Genomic DNA, 20,951 nt, shown 5'->3' with positions numbered 1-20,951 from the left:
AAGATAAGCAAATCCTGAAGATCAGAAGTAAACAGCCATTCGAAACGACTCACAATGTACTGTTTACCTCCATTTGTGTGAAAACAGGAATTTCCAGGTTTATATGTACCACATCTGCATAATGCAAAATAGTCACTGAATCACTGTGCTTACTCAGGTGAAGTATTGTTCTGTTAAAGGGACTCGCATTGTCCTGGCTCCAGCAGGTCCTTGATCAGTGCCAGCAGGGTGACATAGGTCAGCAGACACAATGTTCGAGGCAATTTGTCTTCGAAAGGTTAGGAATGTCCCATGATGAATGGAAGTGGGGACGCAGCATGCTGCAAAGAGCTGGCATATCTTCAAAGAGAAATATTAAACACTGGAAGACTGATATATACATCTGAATCACATTTTCACCAGTTCAGATATCCTCTCAGTAAAAGTGTAAATTGTTCAATGCGCTATATCGTAATTTGTCTTTGGCAGATCAACTGTATTCAAAATCAGTTCTCAGCTCTATCTTCAGCCATTAGTCAGTGTAACCCAGAAACTAATTTCTAAGGCAGTAATAGTCTACATAATTGAAAGGGAGAACAGCTAAGATACGCAAGCTATGAATAGATTCAAGCTAGTTAGCAAACATGTGAGTGGTAATGTTCTCGACATCATACGATATGTGGATGTTTACTCAACATTATAGGTTTTGATAACAATAAGCAAACTCAATCAAGAGAGGTCCATTTGTGCAATATTAACATCCTAGTTCCTAGAATAATAAGTTATGATACAGATCAATTATTTTCTTGAATGGCTCCTGGGGAGTCGTAGGGAAACATGTGAGGAGATGTCCCCTCTTCACCAACACAGCTGGATACAGGTACACATAGTGATTGCTCCATGCAGCCTGGATCCAGCAGCGTAAAGACTGATAGATGAGATCATTTTCCCTCCTACCAGCATGGCTGAACAAATAACGTGAACTGATTTTAAACCAGCCTATAATTCTGGACAGATATCAATAATTGATTCAAAATCTTTTTCTTCCACTGCCATCTACAACCATTTCTACAATCTGATTAGATGCTGCATTGCTTACATCAGTTTTGTACTGGACTTATATTGTTTATAATAGCTTAATGTTGAACAAAAAGCAAAATACTGCAGATGCTAGGAATCTGAAACAGAAAATGTTGAAAATACTCAGTCAGGCAGCATCTGTAGAGAGGAAAGTAGGGTTAACGTTTCAGGTCTTATGACCCTTTGTCAGAAGCACTCATAAATGGATCCATAACAGGGAGGGTGGAATTTAAGCCACGGGGAGTGAGTCAGAGCCGATGACAGTTGCTGAGAAAAGAGATGTGGCTGGAAAAGTGAATTTTAGCGAACACATTATCAAACACAAGAGGGGAAACAGATAGCAATGAAGGTCAACAGGGTAAAAGAGAAAAATGAAAATCATGTCAAAAAGAAGAGCAGAACTTCTTCAAGGTGGGCATTCTTGGAAGAGAAGTGGCCGTGAATTAAAGAACAGTACAAAAGCAAAATACCGTGGATGTTGGAAATCTGAAATAAAAACAGAAAATGTTGAACACACTCAGCAGGTCAGGCAGCATTTGTGGAAAGAGGAAGGTAGGATTAAAATTTCAAATCTTATGAATGTTCATCAGAACCCGTGATTCTGACAAAGGGTCATAAGACCTGAAGTGTTAAATCTACTTTCCCCTCTCCACAGTTTAATGTTGAGCTAGGCCTTTCATATATTAACATTATAATTGGTCAAAGTAAACTGCACAGGGGCATATTTCACAATTTATAGGTCCCACATTTGGATCTAGTTCAGGGAGATGAGGTGGGCCAAGTGTCAGTGGGGGATCATTTAGGGAACATTGATCATAGTATCATAAGATTTAGATTAGCTATGGAAAAGGACAAGGACCACTCTAAAGTAAAAATACTCAATTGGAGGATGGCCAGTTTCAATGGGATGAGACCGGATCTGGCCTGGGTAAATTGGAATCAAAGATTGGAAGGCAAAACTGTAATTGGACAATGGGTTGCCTTTAAAGAGGAGATGATCTGAGTACAGCGTAGATACATTCCCACGAGGGAGAAAGGTACGGAAAATAAAACCAGAGCTCCCTGGATGACAAAAGAGATAGAGAGTAAGATGAAGTAGAAAAAAGGGGCATCTGACAGATGTCAGGTTGATAATACAAGTAAGAACCAGGCTGAATATAGAAAGTTCAGAGTCGAAGCGAGAAAGGAAGTAAGAGGGGCAAAGAGAGTATGAGAATAGACTGGCGACCAACATAAAAGGGAATCCAAAAGTCCTCCATAGGCATGTAAACAGTAAATGGGTAGTAATAGGAGGGGTGGGACCGATTTGGGACCAAAAAGGAGATCTACGCATGGAGGCAGAGGGCATGGCTGAGGTACTAAATGAGTACTTTGCATTTATCTTTACCAAGGAAGAAGATGCTGCCAAAGTCACAATATTTCCACAACATTCACCTGAGGAAGGAGGAAGCCTCCGAAAGCTTGTGAATTTAAAATAAAATTGCTGGACTATAACTTGGTGTTGTAAAATTGTTTACAAAAGTCACAATAAGTGAAGAGGTAGTTGAGATACTGGATGGGCTAAAAATTGATAAAGAGGAGGTACTAGAAAAGCTAGCTGAACCTGAAGTAGATAAGTCACCTGGTCCGGATGGGATGCATTCTAGGTTGCTGAGGGAAGTAAGGGTGGAAATTGTGGAGGTACTGGCCATAATCTTCCAAACATCCTTAGATGCAGGGATGGTGCCAGAGGACTGGAGAATTGCAAATGTTATACCTTTGTTCAAAAGAGGGTGTAAGGATAAACCCAGCAACTACAGGCCAAACAGTTTAACCTCGATAGTGGGAAAACTTTTAGAAACGATAATCCGGGACAAAATTAAGAGTCACTTGGACAAATCGTCACTGGGTCAAAATCCTGGAACTCCCTACCTAACAGCACTGTGGGAGAACCTTCGCCACACGGATTGCAGTGATTCAAGAAGGCGGCTCACCACTACCTTCTCAAGGGCAATTAGGGATGGGCAATAAATGCTGGCCTTGCCAGCGACACCCACATCCCATGAACGAATTTTTTAAAAATTGATTAATTAAAGAAAGCCAGCATGGATTTGTTAAAAGCAAATCATGTTTAACCAACTAGATTGAGTTTTTTGATGAAGTAACAGAGAGGATCGATGAGGGCAATGCGGTTGATGTGGTGTATATGGACTTCCAAAAGGCATTTTATAAAATGCTGCATAATAGGCTTGTCATCAAAGTTGAAGCCCATGGAATAAAGGGGGCAGTGGCAGCCTGGATACGAAATTGGCCAAGTAATAGGAAACAGAGAGTAGTGGTGAACAGTTGTTTATTGGACTGAAGGGAGGTATACAGTGGTGTTCCCCAGGGGTCGGTACTAGGACCATTGCTTTTTTTGATATATATTAATGACTTGGACTTGGGTGTACAGGGCACAATTTCAAAATTTGCGGTTGACATAAAACTTGAAAGGGCAGTGAACAGTGAGGAGGATGGGTATAGACTTCAAGAGGATATAGACAGGCTGGTGGAATGGGCGGACACATGACAGATGAAATTCAACGCAAAAAGTGTGAAGTGATACATTCAGTAGAAAGAACGAAGAGAGGCAATATAAACTAAAGGGTACAATTCTAAAAGGGGTACAGGAACGAGAGATCTGGGGGTATATGTGCACAAATCGTTAAAGGTGGCAGGGCAGGTTGAGAAAGCGGTTAAGAAAGCATATGGGATCCTGAGCTTTATAAATAGAGGCATAGAGTACAAAAGCAAGGAAGTCATGATGAACCTTTATAAAATATTGGTTCGACCACAATTGGGGTATTGTGTCCAGTTCTGGGCACCGCACTTTAGGAAGATGTGAAGGCCTTTGAGAGGGTGCAGACTAGATTTACTAGAATGGTACCAGGGATGAGGGACTTCAGTTACGTGGATAGACTGGAGAAGCTGGGGTTGTTAGAGCAGAGAAGGATGAGAGGAGATTTGATAGAGGTGTTCAAAAATATTGAAGGGTCTAGACAGAGTAGATTGAGAAACTGTTCCCACTGGCGGACATAGATTTAAGGCAATGCAAGTGGTTGTGATCTGGAATCCACTGCCTGAGGGGATGGTGGAGGCAGATTCAATCATGGCTTTCAATAGGGAATTGGATAAGTCCTGAAGGGAAAAAATTTGCAGGGCTACAGGGATAGGGCCGGGGAGTGGAACTAGCTGGATTGCTCTTGCAGAGAGCTGGCATGGACTCGACAGGCCGAATGGCCTCCTTCCGTGTTGTAACCATTCTATGAGTCTATGATTTAAAGACTGAAGTGCGTCTAAGTTGGATTGGGAGTCACTGATTCCCATTAAGTAAGGAGCTGAGTCAGCTGGCCTAAAAAAAAATCAGCATTATTTCATTTCCTGGATGCCAGGCCAATGGCAATGTAGAAATCCATACTAGCAATCATTGACTTTGATGAAAAATAAAACCGGGCTGCCTGTAAAACAGGCAGCCGATCTGATCTCGTCAGTTTCCCACCAGGCATGTAAGGTTAATCTTACCCCCATGGATTAGGACAGAACTTTCAATGTGATGGATAATTTGAGAGCTAACAGCAGCTTCCATAACTTTGAAAAGTACCAATGTGATGGCAATATGGTGGTAGGGTAAGAGAAATCATGGTCCTTAGGGATAAGATGAACAGATTTCCTATGATGAGGAAAGGTGCAGAGGTCAGCAGGTCTGATCCACACCACGCTCTGTGAAATTGGGCACAGAGGTCAGCATGTCTGATCCACACCTGATTCTTCAATCCATTTTCCTGTTGAGTAAGGCTCTCCACCAGGACAGCTGCCACAAACAAATTTACCCTATGGTGTCAAACAATGTGGAGTTGATTTATAGAGTGTGATTTGTTGCAGACTATTCTGTAAGAGATAGGTATGAGATAGTAGTCAGAAAAGCCCAGATAGGGGTAAAGTTTACAAGTTAGGGCTCCCAGTGCAGATTCTCATTTAATAGGAAGGCAGGTTGGACATTGAGACACAGATGTTAGCATTGCCTGATTCATAGCCCAGCAGATTTTCTGATCAGAAAATGTAGAGGGCTGTACATCAGGCGCACTGACCTGTATGCCCGATTGTCCAATCTGCCTTCCTGTTGAATGAGCTTCCATGTCAGTGGTGTTAACCCATAAAATTTAATCAGTGGAGTGTAAGAGTTAGAACTGGAGATGAGGAAAACATCAAGGAGATCAGCTGAATTGCTGCAACAATCAGGAATACTGATCAGGAAGGCCAACTGACAAGTTGCTTGAGGTCAGTTAAAATAGCAAAGGAATTTGCATTAGTGCTGTCCTAACCAGTAGATGAGCCATTATTAATTGTAAATACCGAAGCCGCCAAGAATGTTGCTTTCAGAAGAGGAGAAATTGAAATTGTTAGATTTGATTTTCCTTTTATAAAAAGTTGAAACGTTCTATAGAGCTATCGGTGTTAGGAAAACAACTGAGACAGGAAATGAATTTAATGATGTGTAATAAATATATATTTTTAGTCCCAGGAAATTTAAGTTCATTGACTAAAGAAGCTAATGAAAGTAGGCAAGTTGTCAAAATGTGTTTAACTACCGGGATATTGTTTTGATTGGAAGTTGGAATAAAAAGTTTAAGAGGGAAATTGGAAGGAGTAAACTTGGGTTTCAGTGAGAAACTGAAGACAGGATTAAGAAGACTGGAGATAGAAATGGACAGAATCTAGATTTGAGAAGATTACACATATATTGCAGATGAAATAGTCAATATAGCACTTAGAGATGGTGTCCCAGAGACTGTGGTAAATTGTAAATATTTAGGTTGAACTTTCATGTTGTTTATGATGTCAACTGAGAAGAAAAAGCAAAGATAAGGAACTGTCATGATCAGGTAGCCCTGCTATTGAAGCTCATTTGATGGTAATTCCTTCCAATAGGAGCAAGCCTCCTAAAACTTCGAGTAGTGACAGAGCAGAAGGAGAAAGTTTGATGAAAATTTGGGGAACTAAAATGGTGGACTCGGAAAGAAAACAAAAAGTTCAACCTTATGATTATTAAAAAAATGGGTTATTGCCTCCATAAAACAGCATGCTAAAGAACTTTGTATAATTGTGTTTAGCATTCAGACACTAATATTTGCTTTGCATAATTTCCAGGGCCATAGTTTCTCTTTGTTTCCTTTCCCATTTGAAGTAGTCAGCAATTATCATGCTGGCATGATTGAAATTGGGGAATCTTTGACACCGGCTGCATCCTGTCACTACTATGGATTATGTTGATGCATTCATAAGTCTGATTCTCAAGTAAGACAATGTTTGGGATTGTGGCTGTCAACAAAAAGTTAATGAAACAACATTGCCACAGACTCTCCTTCATCATAAAGAGGTATAAAGTGGCATGTTTACTGTGAATGGGTGGCAGAGAGTTACAGGGCAGTGATTCAACAGAGTGCTTCTGATGAGATAATTTACCACAAGAGAACAGCTTAACCACTTTATGGATGTCAGCAGATTAAATTACTACTTAAACTGATACGCAAAATAATATTTTTTAAACAGATAGTGTATGTTTACATTTTAAGTACCATTGGTTTCTTTAAAAATTCCTTTTGTTTGCTTGGGAACATTGAATTCAATAGGTGAAAGGGTAATAAATGTGTCATCACATGATTGGTATTATAAATGTTAAATGTCTTCTAATTAACAGATTACTGGGAAGTAACTGGGTATCACAAATTTTATGGAAAGTTTACATTGGCTGGGAGTGAGTAATAAGAATTTAGTGGTATTCCAGAGCTCAGATGGTGTTATAGGGCACCTCAAGGTTGAAGGTTGAGCGGTTTACAGTCATCTGATCCCCTTGAGTGTGGTGTAGCCTTGACTGCATTTGCCAACACTGTTTAATTCCTTTATATGTGTGGTTTAGTTCTGATCTTTACAGAACTTTCCTGTTGAAGTTTTCTCTTACGGAGTTTGTTACTGCCCTTAGTACATCACCAAGTTTTCCATGCAGATTCTTAGCGAATGACAACTAAAACTAGATGCTCGACCAGCTTTATAATACAGCCGGGTAATAAAAAAATGACAGTTTTACTGAAAAACATTAACCAAAAAACATTTTTGGACAAAGTTACAACATACCTGGGGGCGATATTCCCGCTACTTGTGTGTAATGAAACCATAAATATGTTAATTATATACAAGTTTGCAATTTCACCTCAAATAGTGAACAGAGGAAATCTCCCCCCATATTATATTATATACTCTGTGTTACAGAAGCATTTCATTCTGTGTATATTATATAATCTATGTACAGAAGTATTATCGCTGTAGATCTTTTAGATACTATGTTACAAAGGTATAACATTCCTGCACATATTCGTCAGGAATCACCTCGAGGGTTGTCCTGCTCAGCCACCATAACTTTGGTGGAAATGCTGTGGATACCCCAGAAAATAGACACAAATGCCGTTGAGGCTGTTTTTGCATGGTTCCAGCGGTACTTCCAGCCAAAGGTACAGCAGCCGAGCAGGAAAACCCACCGAGGAAATTCCCAGCCATTATCTAATACACACTTCTGTAACACGGTGTATCTATAAATATTAGCATCGCTCAATGGATCAATACATTCCATTTCAAAATACACGGAAAATTCCTGTGTCAACCTCTCCTCAGAACTCTCTTCATTTTAAAAGTGTCCACATTTACCAGCAATACCTCCTCCATATGTAGATGGTTCTCTGATAGGCTTTTACAATGTTTAAAGTCACCTCATGTAACGTTACTTTCAAAAAAGTAGTAGCTGCCACTGTGTATAGGAGTAGTCTGTACATACAAAAAACACCAGTTCCCAGTCTAGCAAAATGATTTCGGTATTGCCAAAATTTCTTACATTTTGTAAGTCTGTCATGAATTGGAACGATTGTATTGTAAATTAAATTAGTTATTTCAAAGTAGAAGCTCACCCTCTCTCTACCACCAAACTATGTTTTAGGTGCACTGATAATGCCTGCCTAAAAGCCCCTGTGCAAACTGATAGTCACTCCTGAGTCAGGACAGAGTTGGTGCTGGCGCCCTGCATTGTCGTGACCCCGACCTCCCAAAGTCGCCACTCAACATCTTGAGATATTGTTGCCGGTTCTCATCTGCCCATCCCAATGGGAACTGCCCGAGCTCACCTCCATCTGCTGAGAAAGCTCCCCCACCCCCCACTGAGAGAGATTCCAGCCGACACCCCCACCTGGGAAAATACTGGAATCTATTATTAAGGACATGGTAACAGGGCACTTAGAAAATCATAATATGATTAGGCAGAGTAAACATGGTTTTATGAAAGGGAAATCGTGTTTGACAAATCTACTGGAATTTTTTGAGGATGTAACTAGCAGGTTAGATAAAGGGGAACCAGTGGATGTAGTATATTTGGATTTTCAAAAGGCATTCGATAAGGTGCGACAGAAAAGGTTGTTTCACAAGATAAGGGCTCATGGGATTGGAGGCAATTTTTAGCATGTATAGAGGATTGGTTAACGGACAGAAAACAGAGAGTAGGAATAAACAGGTAACGAATAAATTTTCAGGTTGGCAGACTGTAACTAGTGGGGTGCCGCAAGGATCAGTGCTTGGGCCTCAGCTATTTACAATCTATATTAATGACTTAGATGAAGGGACCGAGTGTAATTTACCCACGTTTGCTGACGATATAAAAGTAGGTGGGAAAGCAAGCTGTGTGGAGGACACAAAGAGTCTGCAAAGGGATATAGATGGGTTAAGTGAGTGGGCAAGAAGGTGGCAGATGGAGTATAATGTGAGGAAATGTGAGGTTATTCACTTTGGTAGGAAGAATAAAAAAACAGAATATTTTTTAAATGGTGAGAAACTATTAAATGTTGGTGTTCAGAGGAATTTGGGCATCCTTGTACATGAAATGCAGAAAGGTACAGCAAGCAATTAGGAAGGCAGATTGTATGTGGGCCTTTATTGCAAGGGGGTTGGAGTACAAGAGTAAGTCTTGCTGCAGTTGTACAGGGCTTTGGTGAGACCACACCTGGAGTACTGTGTACAGTTTTGGAATCCTTACCTAAGGAAGGATATACTTGCCTTGGAGGCGATGCAACAAAGGTTCACTAGATTGATTCCTGGGATCAGAGCGCCCCCGCCCCCCCCCCCCCCACACCGTCTTTCCCAAAAGCCAGAGGGGACCGTCCCCAACGGTCCCAGGATCAGGCTTTCTACCGCTCGCTTTCCCGCCTGGCAGCCAGCCAGCCTGTCAATCTGGCCAGCTGTTGGGCGGGAAAGGGAATTAAAAAATAATAATGCTGTTAAATTCAGCAGGACCTCCGCGTTCCCGGGATTTCCGAGTTTCCCTACTGCAACCGCACTCCCCCACTCCATCCCTGCCTCCCCGTAAATATCAGGGCCATTGAGTGGGCACGTGTGTTGGTAAACCTGGATTCAATTCCAGCCCAGAATGATGGGATGAAGTTGTCTCTCTCTGCTAACAGTAAAGATCCTTCATGAAATGTGTTTGTATACTTCCACAACAAAAAAAAATGGCATTAATTAACATTCTCATCCAAAGAGGACAAAAAGATGGCTGAAATGAGAAATTAAAAAATCACACCAGTGCAATAGGGAGAGCTTTGCTCTATAGCTGGCTGTGCTGTTCCTACACTGTACAGTGCTTGATGCTGGCACTGGATGACAAAATTGAAGAAAAGTTCCACACCAAACACTGGCTGCTTTCACCTTCAGGAGCACAAAATGTGCCCCCTCCCATACATTGTGTTTAAAGAAAAATCAATGTAGTATTTAAATTACTATAACATTTGCAGTATTCAATTACTAAATTCTGCTAATACTTTGGACACATTTACACAGTTCCTTGTTTATTATTCAAGGTCTGAGATGGTGTACATCAGTCTCCAAAGTCAAACTGTATTATCCACATTCTCCTTTTGTTGAATAGCAATGTCCTTCATAGATGTGTCAAGTAAGAGAGTACAGTTTATTCATTTTGCAAGGACACATTGACTATTGTTGCATAAATTTAGCAGTGCTGAAACAAATAAATTCTCCCTCCTCTCCTGACGATGTGGGCTCTTGCTGGGGTACAGCTCTTTAGGCATCATCAACTCTTTGATACCTTGTGTGTGAGTCTCGACGGTGAGTGTTTGCAGTCTATTCAACTATGAAAGTCATCATAGTTGAGTCTGACTTTGGTGTCACCTGATATCCATCCACATGCAGGGGTATCCGTATGGATCTGTCAGTAAGCTGTCTCCTTATGTTTGTGCTTTGTTTATTTGTGGGTTTATTTTTCCCTTGGATGCCTTTACTTTACTGTCAGAGTAATGTTATAGTGGATATCATTTTCTTTCTTTTGCAGCCTTGATCATTTTATAGAATCACTTAAGTATTGCTTTGAAAGAACATTATGATTTTTGTTATTTATATAATGGGGAAAAGTTGGATTACAAATTCTGGCAAGGCAATTAAAACCATAAATTCTAATTATCTGGATAAAATATAAAGCACACAGATGTTGACATGATAATAGCAATGGAAAGTGGCTGAGTTGTAAAGAGCAAGACGATCCCATGATCGGCCCCCAACCTGTAGTGAGAGCTGACCTCAGGGGCGATGGTAGGAATGCTACAACTGCCTTCAGCTTCCCTGGTTTAGGGAGGGGAAAACCAGCCAAGGTTTCTGATGCTAACTGCTATCCAGCAAACCCTACTGCAAGTGCACATGTATGGACATCAGGTAAGGATGGTATCAGGGTTGGCTGTGATGCCCCAGAAGTTGAATACCTGCTAATACTCAATGTCAAGGTTCACATATGATTAAGGGCCACTTGGATGAGATGCCAGAGGGCAACTTTCACAGTAGAACTGCTCCGCAGCGAGGAGTGAACATTACCAAGAGAAGGGGGAGGGAATACAATTGGTGGAAAACCAACAGAAAAAATGTTTTTAAATAAAAACAGGAAGTGTTTGAAATCCACAGTTGGTCAATTAACATCTCAAAGAAATGATAGATTAGCATTTTTGTTTTTACTTCAGATGTTAATTGATATTAATGGATTTCCAACACTTTCAGTGAGTTTTTACTTCATATATAAATTCAAAATGTTCTTTTTATCTACAGTGTTAGTTGATGATCAGAAGCTAGGGGTGTCCCCAAGCTTTTTGTCTTCATAGGCCATATAATCTGGCTGTTTTTTCCCTCTCTAACCCAGAAATACTGAGGCCAATTGTAGCATTCCTACAATAGGTACATACAGGGGCCACATATAAAGTTTAAATTAATTTTAAATTGCTTTACAAAGTTTAAAAAAAATTGAACTGCAACTCCAAGCTCTGCTGCAAAGTTTTCATGCTAAAGTCAGGACGCTCGCAATATGAGCTGGCTCAAAGATAATCAGTCATTTCTGATAACATGAGTTAAAGCTAGGTACATATCATGTGGAGCTGTAATATCACAGGAATAGTAAAATATAAGTTAAATGTCTAACACGTGTGGATAGAAAATATTGTCAGCAATATGAGCCCTTAACAACTTTCATGTCAAATTCCTCTCTGCTATTTTATTGGAGGCATTAAGCCATTTAAAATAAATTGAGTTAAATAGCATGCAGAGGAATTTGGTACAAACATTTGAGTACAATAACATTGATGACAATAACTTCTGACCTATAGTGAAGGCAGTGCAAAGTAAAACGTTTCCCTTGTAATCTCACCGCACGACCACTAGAGGGAGTATATTTGGTAGAAAACCCAATTACAGCTATGAATTCTCTCAAAAGTAGGGCCCCAGAGATTCGACCGCCATTTGGATGCCATTTTGGGCACTAAACAGCATCCTAAGCCTCCAAAATTGGCGGGAAGGAAGCGCGCGCTCATTACGAGCCGGAAGTGCTCACCCACCATATTAGTATTGGCAAAACAATCGTTAACCAGGGCCCACGCCTGAAACAGGCATTAGTCCCTTTGCATATTCAAATATGGGGCCTAATGCCTGTTTGAAGCCCCCTCTGCAATATTGGGTTGCCCTGAATTCATCCGGCGCCAGACTGGCTGCATTCAGGAAAACCAGGTCCACATGCGGCCTAACAGACGGTCCTTTAAACAGGCCGCTGCAGGCCGCAACCAACAAGGTAAGTGTATAAAATATACTTACCTGAATATGCAGCCGGGAGGAGCAGGAGTGCCACATTAAAACCACGCGGGCCACTGTCAGGCATCGCTCCCCCCACCATCGCGACAGAGGCTCCCCCCGATCGCTGCCGCTAACCACCCCCCCCTCCCCCGCATCGATTGCCGTCATTAACCCCCTTCCGATCCTGGCCGTTGCCCTCCCTGATCCTGGCCTCTGCCATCTCCGATCACCGCCGACTGTTACCCACCCTTCCCGATCACTGCTACCCGCCGCCCAACCGCCACTACCCTCCCAACCTGATCGCCCTCTAACCTGATCCATGGTTAATGAACACAACAGCAATCCTAATTTGGGAAGTTACAATTACTTCTGCATTTATACTTCTGCCTACACGAGCAAGGCTTCAAAATGATGATATTAACCAGGAGAGAGTTCTGCATGCAGGAGAAATGGTGTGTAAAGCTTGGCCATTGACATTCACTGGTGTCAGCTTCGCTTGTTAACATCACACTTGTTTTTAGATCAGAAGATTGTGGGTTTGAGCCTCACACCAGGACTTGAACATATAGGGTACATTTTATGAACGTGCACTCCCAGTACATAGCCTTGCCCAGGAGGACCATTTATTGGTAAATCGTGGGGACCACGCCTGCAATTTCCTGATAAATTGAGGCTTATTCAAGTGGACATTGACAGTAGAGGCCATTCAGCCCATCATGTCTGTGCCGGCGCTTTGGAAGAGCTATCCAATTAGTCCCACTCCCCTGCTCTTTCCCCATAGCCCTGCAAATTTCTACTTTTAGGAGGGTCATAGAATCATCGAATCTTACAGCACAGAAGGAGGCCATTTGGCCCATTGTGCCTGTGCCGGCTCTTTGAAAGAGCTGTCGTATTTAGTCCCACAACCCAGCTTTAGTCCTCTTCTTGTACGTGTCCAGTTACCTTTTGAACGTTCCTATGGAATCTGATTCCACCACCCTTTCAGGTAGTGTGTTCCAGATCTTAACTGTGTCGGGATTGGAAGGGGGTTAATGACTGTGTGAAAAATCTTCCCCATATTTCCCCTGTAGTCTGTTTGCCAATTATTTTAAGCCTATGACCTTTGGTTACCACCCTACTTGACAGAGGAAACAGTTTCTCCCTACCTGCTCTATCAAAACACCTCATAATTTTGAATACCTCTATTTGGCCTCCCCTTAATTTTCTCTGCTCTAAGGAGAACAATCCCAGCTTTCCAATCTTTCTGATAACTAAAGTCCCTCATCCCTGGCATCCTGATGAACCTCCTCTGTACCTTCTCCAAGGCCTTGACATCCTTCCTAAATTGTGGTGCCCAGAATTGGACACAATACTCCAGCTGAGGCCTAACCAGTGATTTGTAAAGGTTTAGCATGACTTCCTCCTTTTTGTAGTCAATGTCCTTATTTACAAAGCCAAGTATCCCATACGTTTTCTTAACCGCCTTATCAACTTGCCCTGCCGCCTTCAAAGTTTTGTGAATGTGTACCACCAATTCCCTCTGCTCTTCCCCCCCACCCCAAAATGGTACAAGTTAGAAAATACTGTCTCTCCATGTTGTTCCTCCCAAAGTGCATCATTTCACACTTATCCGAATTAAATTGCATCTGCCATATGTCTGCCCATTTTACCAGTCTGTCTATGTCCTCCTGAAGTGTGCTTCTGAAGTGTAACAGGCTCAAACGGCTGAATAGCCTCCTCTTGTTCCTGTGTAACAGGCTAGAGGGGCTGAATGGCCTCCTCCTGTTCCTGTATAAAGGCTTGAAGGGCTGAATGGCCTCCTCCTGTTCCTGTATAAAGGCTTGAAGGGCTGAATGGCCTCCTCCTGTTCCTGCGTAAAGGCTCGAAGGGCTGAATGGCCTCCTCCTGTTCCTGTGTAAAGGCTCGAAGGGCTGAATGGCCTCCTCCTGTTCCTGTGTAAGAGTTTTAAAAATTGTGCAAGGGAGGGGTTGGGAAATGTCCAAAACAATTTAACTAGATTGCAGTGTCTAACAACTCCCTGACAGAGAAGTTAATTACAAGATAACTATGGATGAAAGTGAGCTTTTTGGCCCATCTTATTTCATTCATCGAGAAAACGTGACATTGCCCCATTATAGCATCTTACTGACCCTTAAATGGCCTCCATTCCTGGACCCAGAAACCCATTTCAAGGGTAAACTACTCCGCTTGAAGTATGTCCTAACAATCGGTCCTAAATTTACCTTTCACCAGTTTGAAGCTACGTCCCCTTGTCCTGTTCCCGTGTTATACCTTGAAGGAACGCTCTGGATTTGTCTTTTCTATACAATTTAATATCTTTTACAAACTCTATAAGGTTCACTCTCAGTTGCCTCCATTCAAGCTGAAGTCGAGTTTTTCTAGGTCTTCCTCACATTGCAGTTCTCTGACGCTAAGGGCACAATTTTAATATGCCGGTGGGAAGAGTCCGGGGGGGCGGGGGGTGATTTTCGGGCGCCAACCCCGGTGGGGAAGTAAGCGGATTGTGCAATCGCAACCCTAATGGGGCCAATCAAAGCCTCTTCCGGGTTTTGCGTTCGGCAGCCAGCCTGATTGACAGGAGCTGCTCATCCAAAGGGTGGGGAGGAAGAAAGAGAGAGAGAGACCTCATCGGCAGTTAGGATAGAGATGGGCGGGGGGGAGGAACAAAGATTAGAGTGGAGACATCGGACATTGGGATCAGAGGGCAGACATCGGATATTGGGATCAGAGTGGGGGGAGGTCCAGGCAACATTGTTTTTAAGGTATGTTTATTTAATTTTGTTTACAATGGGAAATGTAATTTTATTTAATTTATTTAGTTTATTTTTCACAGATTCGGCCTTTCCCGCCTGGTTTTACCAGGTATGAATGGGAAGCCGTGAGACACAATACACAAAAAAAAAGTACCTCAACGAGGTACATTTCCTCCTTTTAATTATTAGCCCGCCGGATTTAAGTGGGGGGCGGGACTTCCTGGTGATTGCTGTTCACACACACACAGATTTGCCTGAGTCTCATTCAAAAATGTGTAGGTTCCAGCCGGGATGTCTGCCCACTCCCAAAAACAGCGAGTTAGATTGTCCCCCAACCCACCCGTTTTTCCCTTTTAAAATCGTGCCCTAAAGATCAGCCTCGCAGCTCTTGTTTCAGATAGTTTGGCTGTGCAGTTTATCACTATTCAGTTTGGAGACTTTCTTCATCATGAGCACACATTGCACTTAATGTTTGGACTTTATTTTAAAATAAGGCAGTGTGTCAACAATGTTATCGACACCGATGAACAGCAGATTTTGAGAATGCCCTGCCAATTTCTGAACAATCTATTTCTTCATGCTGTTAAATGCTACTCGCATTTGTTTTAATACAAGGACATTTATCTCTTTGACCAGTGCAGTTTGTATCCACCAGACAAAATGAAGACTATGGCCCCGATTTTAACTGTGGGCAGGTTTTGGGCAGATGGGTGGTGAGGTGAATTGGAAACCCGCCCACTGCCCAAGAATTGAGGCCTGAGCTATTTTAACTCCCGGACCTCACTGAAATCCCGCCGAGAGATTTCCCAGCTGTTCTGGGCGGGAAGTCAGCGAGTGGCGGTAGAAAACCGTGCAGCCCGCGGGCTACCTGCTGACACTAGGTAGGTGGTGGGGTTGGCTTCAGGGGCTGTCTCACAGGGGTCGCGCTTTCGAAAAGTAGGAGCAGTCCACGGCAGGGGATGCGTAAGCTTTCCTTATAGGGCCCGGCGCAATACACCTGCTCGTTTCTGGACCCACAGGGATAGTAAAGAAACTTACGTGCTTGGGCCTCTTCTGACACCAGCTCCCTCCCCCCTTGATCTTCACATGGCGGGAAATCTACAGCAGCTTCCCTGCTCAGTCCACCAGTTAAAATTGCATCCGACCTGTATAGGTGAAGAAAGACTGCCAGTCTTGGGCGGGTGTCCTTGCTGCCTGCTCTGTAGAGCCAATTAAAATTTGGAACAGTTATTTCTTGGCGGCTTTCCGGCAGGTAAGTAACCTGGGTGATTTTAACTACCCACCTGCCTGGTTTCTGCCCCCTGTGTACCAATCTTCTGTTCCTTCAGTGGGAGAATAAGAATAAGAATACAAATCACTGCCTTTGTACACAAGGCATGTGGTTTAGCATTTCCCATTCTCCAGTTACCAAATCAACCATTAAGATTTACTAGGATGCTACCGGGACTTGATGGTTTGACTTATAGGGAGAGGTTGGATAGACTGAGACTTTTTTCCCTGGAGAGTAGGAGGTTTAGGGGTGATCTTATAGAAGTCTATAAAATAATGAGGGGCATAGATAAGGTAGACAGTCAAAATCTTTTCCCAAAGGTAGGGGAGTCTATAACGAGGGGACATAGATTTAAGGTGAGAGGGGAGAGATACAAAAGGGTCCAGAGGGGCAATTTTTTCACTCAAAGGGTGGTGAGTGTCTGGAACGAGCTGCCAGAGGCAGTAGTAGAGGCGGGTACAATTTTGTCTTTTAAAAAGCATTTGGACAGTTACATGGGTAAGATGGGTATAGAGGGATATGGGCCAAGTGCAGGCAATTGGGACTAGCTTAGTGGTATAAACTGGGCGACATGGACATGTTGGGCCAAAGGGCCTGTTTCCATGTTGTAAACTTCTATGATTCTATGATTCAACAATTAAGAACAGCATTCTAGTGAGATTGACAGAGCAGACATACCACAAACCCAACAGTCATCACAACAGTACAAAGGTGAGAGATGGAGGGTTGGTTCAACAATCAACATGTGAGAAAGGGTATGGAAGGTAGGAACAGGGTGGCTTTCAAGTGTGAAGGTCACAAATAATGCTTTACTAAAAGGAGAGAAAAGGCAGCAATGTATCTCAGAATCCCAGAAATGCTTTGGATTTCATATGAGGTCATCAAGACCCCCAAAGTACTAGAGTCCAAAGTGATCCCCAAATCTCCAGCTGATTTGGTTACACCTCATGCTTTCATTGCTTGGCTGAGTCTTCACCCTCATAAAATTTTCCTCAGCTTGGAAGCTCTGTACTAGTACGGCTGGAAATGTCTAATTGAAAGCGGTTATAGTTAATTGTTCCCATATTCTTCATATCTGATCAGATATTAAACTGCACTCTCATTTTTCTAAAACCATTGAAACCAAGGAGTTGGATACCCCACAGAATACTGATCTTCACCAAATGCCAGATGCTAAAACATATCGTACCTCCTTCATTTGTAGCTTTCCTCAGTTACACTAAGAAGTTTACAGTGAAAGGCCAGAAATGCAGCTGGTTGCTGTTCGGTTCCAAAAGTGCTTTTCAAGTTAGGACAAGAGATTCCACTTAGAGAAACTCCTGTGATCTGAGAAGCTTAGCAACAACAAATTTTAACATTTTAACAGAATTTCATGGGACTCTTTTTCACATAGAATTGCATGAAATCTACAACACAGAGACAAGCCTTTCAGCCCAATCAGTCCATTGGTGTTTATCCTTCACGTGAGCATTAGCCCTAATCCATGTATCTGCTCTGTTCCCATATCCCTTTATTCCCATATTTTATAAATAATAGACAAAAATGTTCAAAGAAATTTTTTTAAAACACATTTTTTATTGGCCGTGTGATTTTTCTCCTGGTTTGCTCTCAGCAGTGCCATGGAGATCAGTCTTCAATTCCTGGAAACTCCAGGACAATCCTGGAGGGTTGGCAACCCTAGATGCCAAGCAACACATTATCTGCCCCATTGGCCTTCAGTTGTAGGGAAGATATAAGTAAAGACTTTATATAAAATACTATAAGTGAAATACAATTATGGAGAGTACCCGGTTATTGAGGATACCCAACTTGGCCTTAGCAGATACAGGTCATATCTCACTAACCTGATGGAATTTTTTGAGGAAGTGACTGAAATGGTGGAAGAAGGTAATCCAGTGGGTATTGTTTACTTGGATTTCCAGAAAGGTTTTGATAATATTCCACAAAGATGTCAAGATATTATTAAGTAAATATAAAAATGGTTTGAGTGTTAGTTGACACTGTGTAATCAGAGAGTGGTATTAATGGGAAGGGTTCAAACTGGGGCCTGGTGATGAGTGGAGTTCTCTAGGGTTCAGTGCTGAGTCTTTTACTGTTCATTGTCACCATCAATGTTTCATGCTGATAATCATTGTTTTGGGGCCTTGCCCACATGCCAGAGTTTGTTGATAAAAATGATCCCCTTTCCCCACCACACTACCCTTACCAGAGCCCTGTTGCTAACGGATGCGATTCCAACACCTGCACGCTATAGGCAGGAATTCTTGCAAGAACATAAAAAGCAGTCAAGTAGGAGCAGCGCTGAGGAGAGAGGGGAGGAGGGGGAATGGGTGGCCTTGAATGGGAGAGGGAAATCAACGGCACTGTAGACTAGCTTCTCCCAAGCCCTGTCTGAGCTGGCCACTAGGAGAGTGGCTCACAGGCAGTTCTCCTATTTCAATTTTACACAGCACAGTGGAAGCAGTTGGGCACAGCAGTGTCAAATAAATTGAATTTGCGGTCAGCACTCCATGTGCTCTGAGTTGGTAACTTGTGGATTAGCGCCAGAAAAAAAAAATTACCATGAAGTTGCTGGATTGTTGTAAAAAATCCAGCTGGTTCATTAATGTCCTTCAGAGAAAGGAATCTGCCAACCCTGACCAGTCTGGCCTACACGTGACTTCAGTCCCGCACTACGTGGTTGACTCCTAATGCCTTCTGAACTGGTCTAGCAAACCACTCAGTCAGAGCAACTAAGGATGGACAATAAATGCAGCTTTGCCGGTGTCGTCCACATCCCAAGAATAAATTTTTTTAAAACTCCGACGCAGTGCATCTGCATACTGACTTCCCTTTCCAGGCTTTTCGAAAGTTAGGCTCCATTTTATAGGAACCTCCCTTCCTAAACAACTGTAATCAAGTCAGCAAATACTCATTATCTATTTATTAGTTTGGATATGATGTGTATGAAAAATGGTTTCATTGTTATATTTCTTGGAGGTACTCTTTAAACAGGAAACACAAGAAACTTCGACAAGGTTAATTATTTCTTTCACAGATTGATGGCGGAACATGGTTTAATGTACCAAAACACAACTGTCTGAGGGCAGTTGGCTGCAGTCTGTAGATAATAGAAGCAAAATATTCAAACTGCATTACCCCAATACAAATCTGTTAGACCAAAATGCAGACAGAGGCACCCATCAGATCCATTATCAAGGCATTATTGGATTGTGACCCTGCAGGGAATTAGACACAATACATGTAAAGAAAGACAGCTGACCTGGGAGAAAAGCTCATTTATTAAAACAAAATACATTGTTTGAATATGGTATTTTTCCCATTTTCTCCTCCCCTAGATGTAATTAAGGCATTAGCTAGCAGGGCAAGAGAATGGGGTAAGGTTGGAGAGAGGTAGGTAACCTACTCTTAGGCCTTTGTCAACTAGGGTGATTCCCTTCCACCCTTTGGGGAGTGCCTTACCTTCTCCCGGAGTTCCCTGGGACTGTATAGCTGATAACTGGAGCTGAACTCAACATATGGAGCGACTTAAACACTAACCCATGCTTTTCCATGTTGTGGAAGGTAAGTTAATTATCAAAATAAAAATAAACAAAATAATGTTTCAGCAGATTAGAGGAATCATTTACATCACACAGAAATACATGGAAGTTACAACACGGAAACAGGCCATTCGGCCCAACCAGCCCGTGTCGGCATTTACCCTCCTCACAAGCAAATAGATCGAATCACATTTACTCATCCTGTTCCGATATCCCTTCAACCCCTTTTCCTTCATCCACTTACCCAAACTAATCTTGAATGTTGACATAGTTTCTGCTTCAACCACTAACCCTAGAAGTGAATTCCACAACCTCAGAACTCACAGTGTAAAGAAGTTTCTCCTGCCCTCTGTTCTAAATCTCTTACATTTAATCTTGTATCTACTAACCAAGCCCCTAGTGATTGGACCCCTCAGCTACTGGAAGCACTCTGTTTCTTTCTACCCTGTCTCATCCTTTCATAATTTTAATCACTTCTACATTGTTCGAATGGAAAAATACCTCATTTTTAAAGTCTTTCTTTGTATTTGTATTTTTTAAAATTATGTTGATCCCATTGGGAGCAAGCCTTTTCTAAAGTATTTATTGCCTTCACTCACAGAATCACATTCTGAATGCAATCCAGCAATATTTGCAGATGAGATCTGCCCTTCAAATCCAAGTCAAGTTTCACTGAAAACACAACACCCTTTTTTGTTATCTTATGTAACAGAAAATCCTTGTATTCAGCCTTCAAACAAGCCAGCACAAGCATTCCTTCAGTTATGGTCTCATTCCCAAATATTATTGTTGGATGATACAGATTAATTGCAATAGCAACTAATAGATTAGACAAATTCCATTTGCTGAACCAGTTTTAGCTCAAATGCAATTTATATTTTAGATGATTAGTAGGTATTCACAAAACACATACTAAAAATATTGGCGATTCACAATTGACTGGGAATCTCTCAGAAATGTGCGTGCAACTGATTGACATTCAAAGCTAACTGGTGCAGTTGCTTCGCAGAATAGCAACTAAAAAACTAGGAACAGGAGGCAAGGAAGGGATTGCTCGATTTGCCTCAAAGGTGCGGAGGCTGTCTCTCATGGAGAGTCCTGAATGTTACCCTATCTATTTTGTAACTCTTACTGCTTTTGATATGCTCCCAACCATCA

At 42.0% G+C, this 20,951-nt stretch overlaps 1 protein-coding gene across 1 annotated transcript in view; it reads left to right on the top strand.

Annotated features, from left to right (window-relative positions):
• Nucleotides 1–1,367: 1,367 nt before the first annotated feature.
• The window catches only part of LOC137324454 (calpain-2 catalytic subunit-like), a 120,531-nt gene continuing 100,947 nt past the window's right edge, over nucleotides 1,368–20,951 (top strand). Inside the window, exon 1 of the mRNA XM_067988735.1 lies at nucleotides 1,368–1,470. The gene's annotated coding sequence lies outside the window, so the exon portion shown is untranslated. The remainder of the gene's footprint in view (nucleotides 1,471–20,951) is intronic.

This window comes from Heptranchias perlo, chromosome 8, assembly GCF_035084215.1.
Source record: "Heptranchias perlo isolate sHepPer1 chromosome 8, sHepPer1.hap1, whole genome shotgun sequence".
Taxonomy (NCBI): Eukaryota; Metazoa; Chordata; class Chondrichthyes; order Hexanchiformes; family Hexanchidae; genus Heptranchias; species Heptranchias perlo.
The sequence above is the reverse complement of the archived record's forward strand: the minus strand, read 5'-3'. Positions and strand labels throughout refer to the sequence as shown.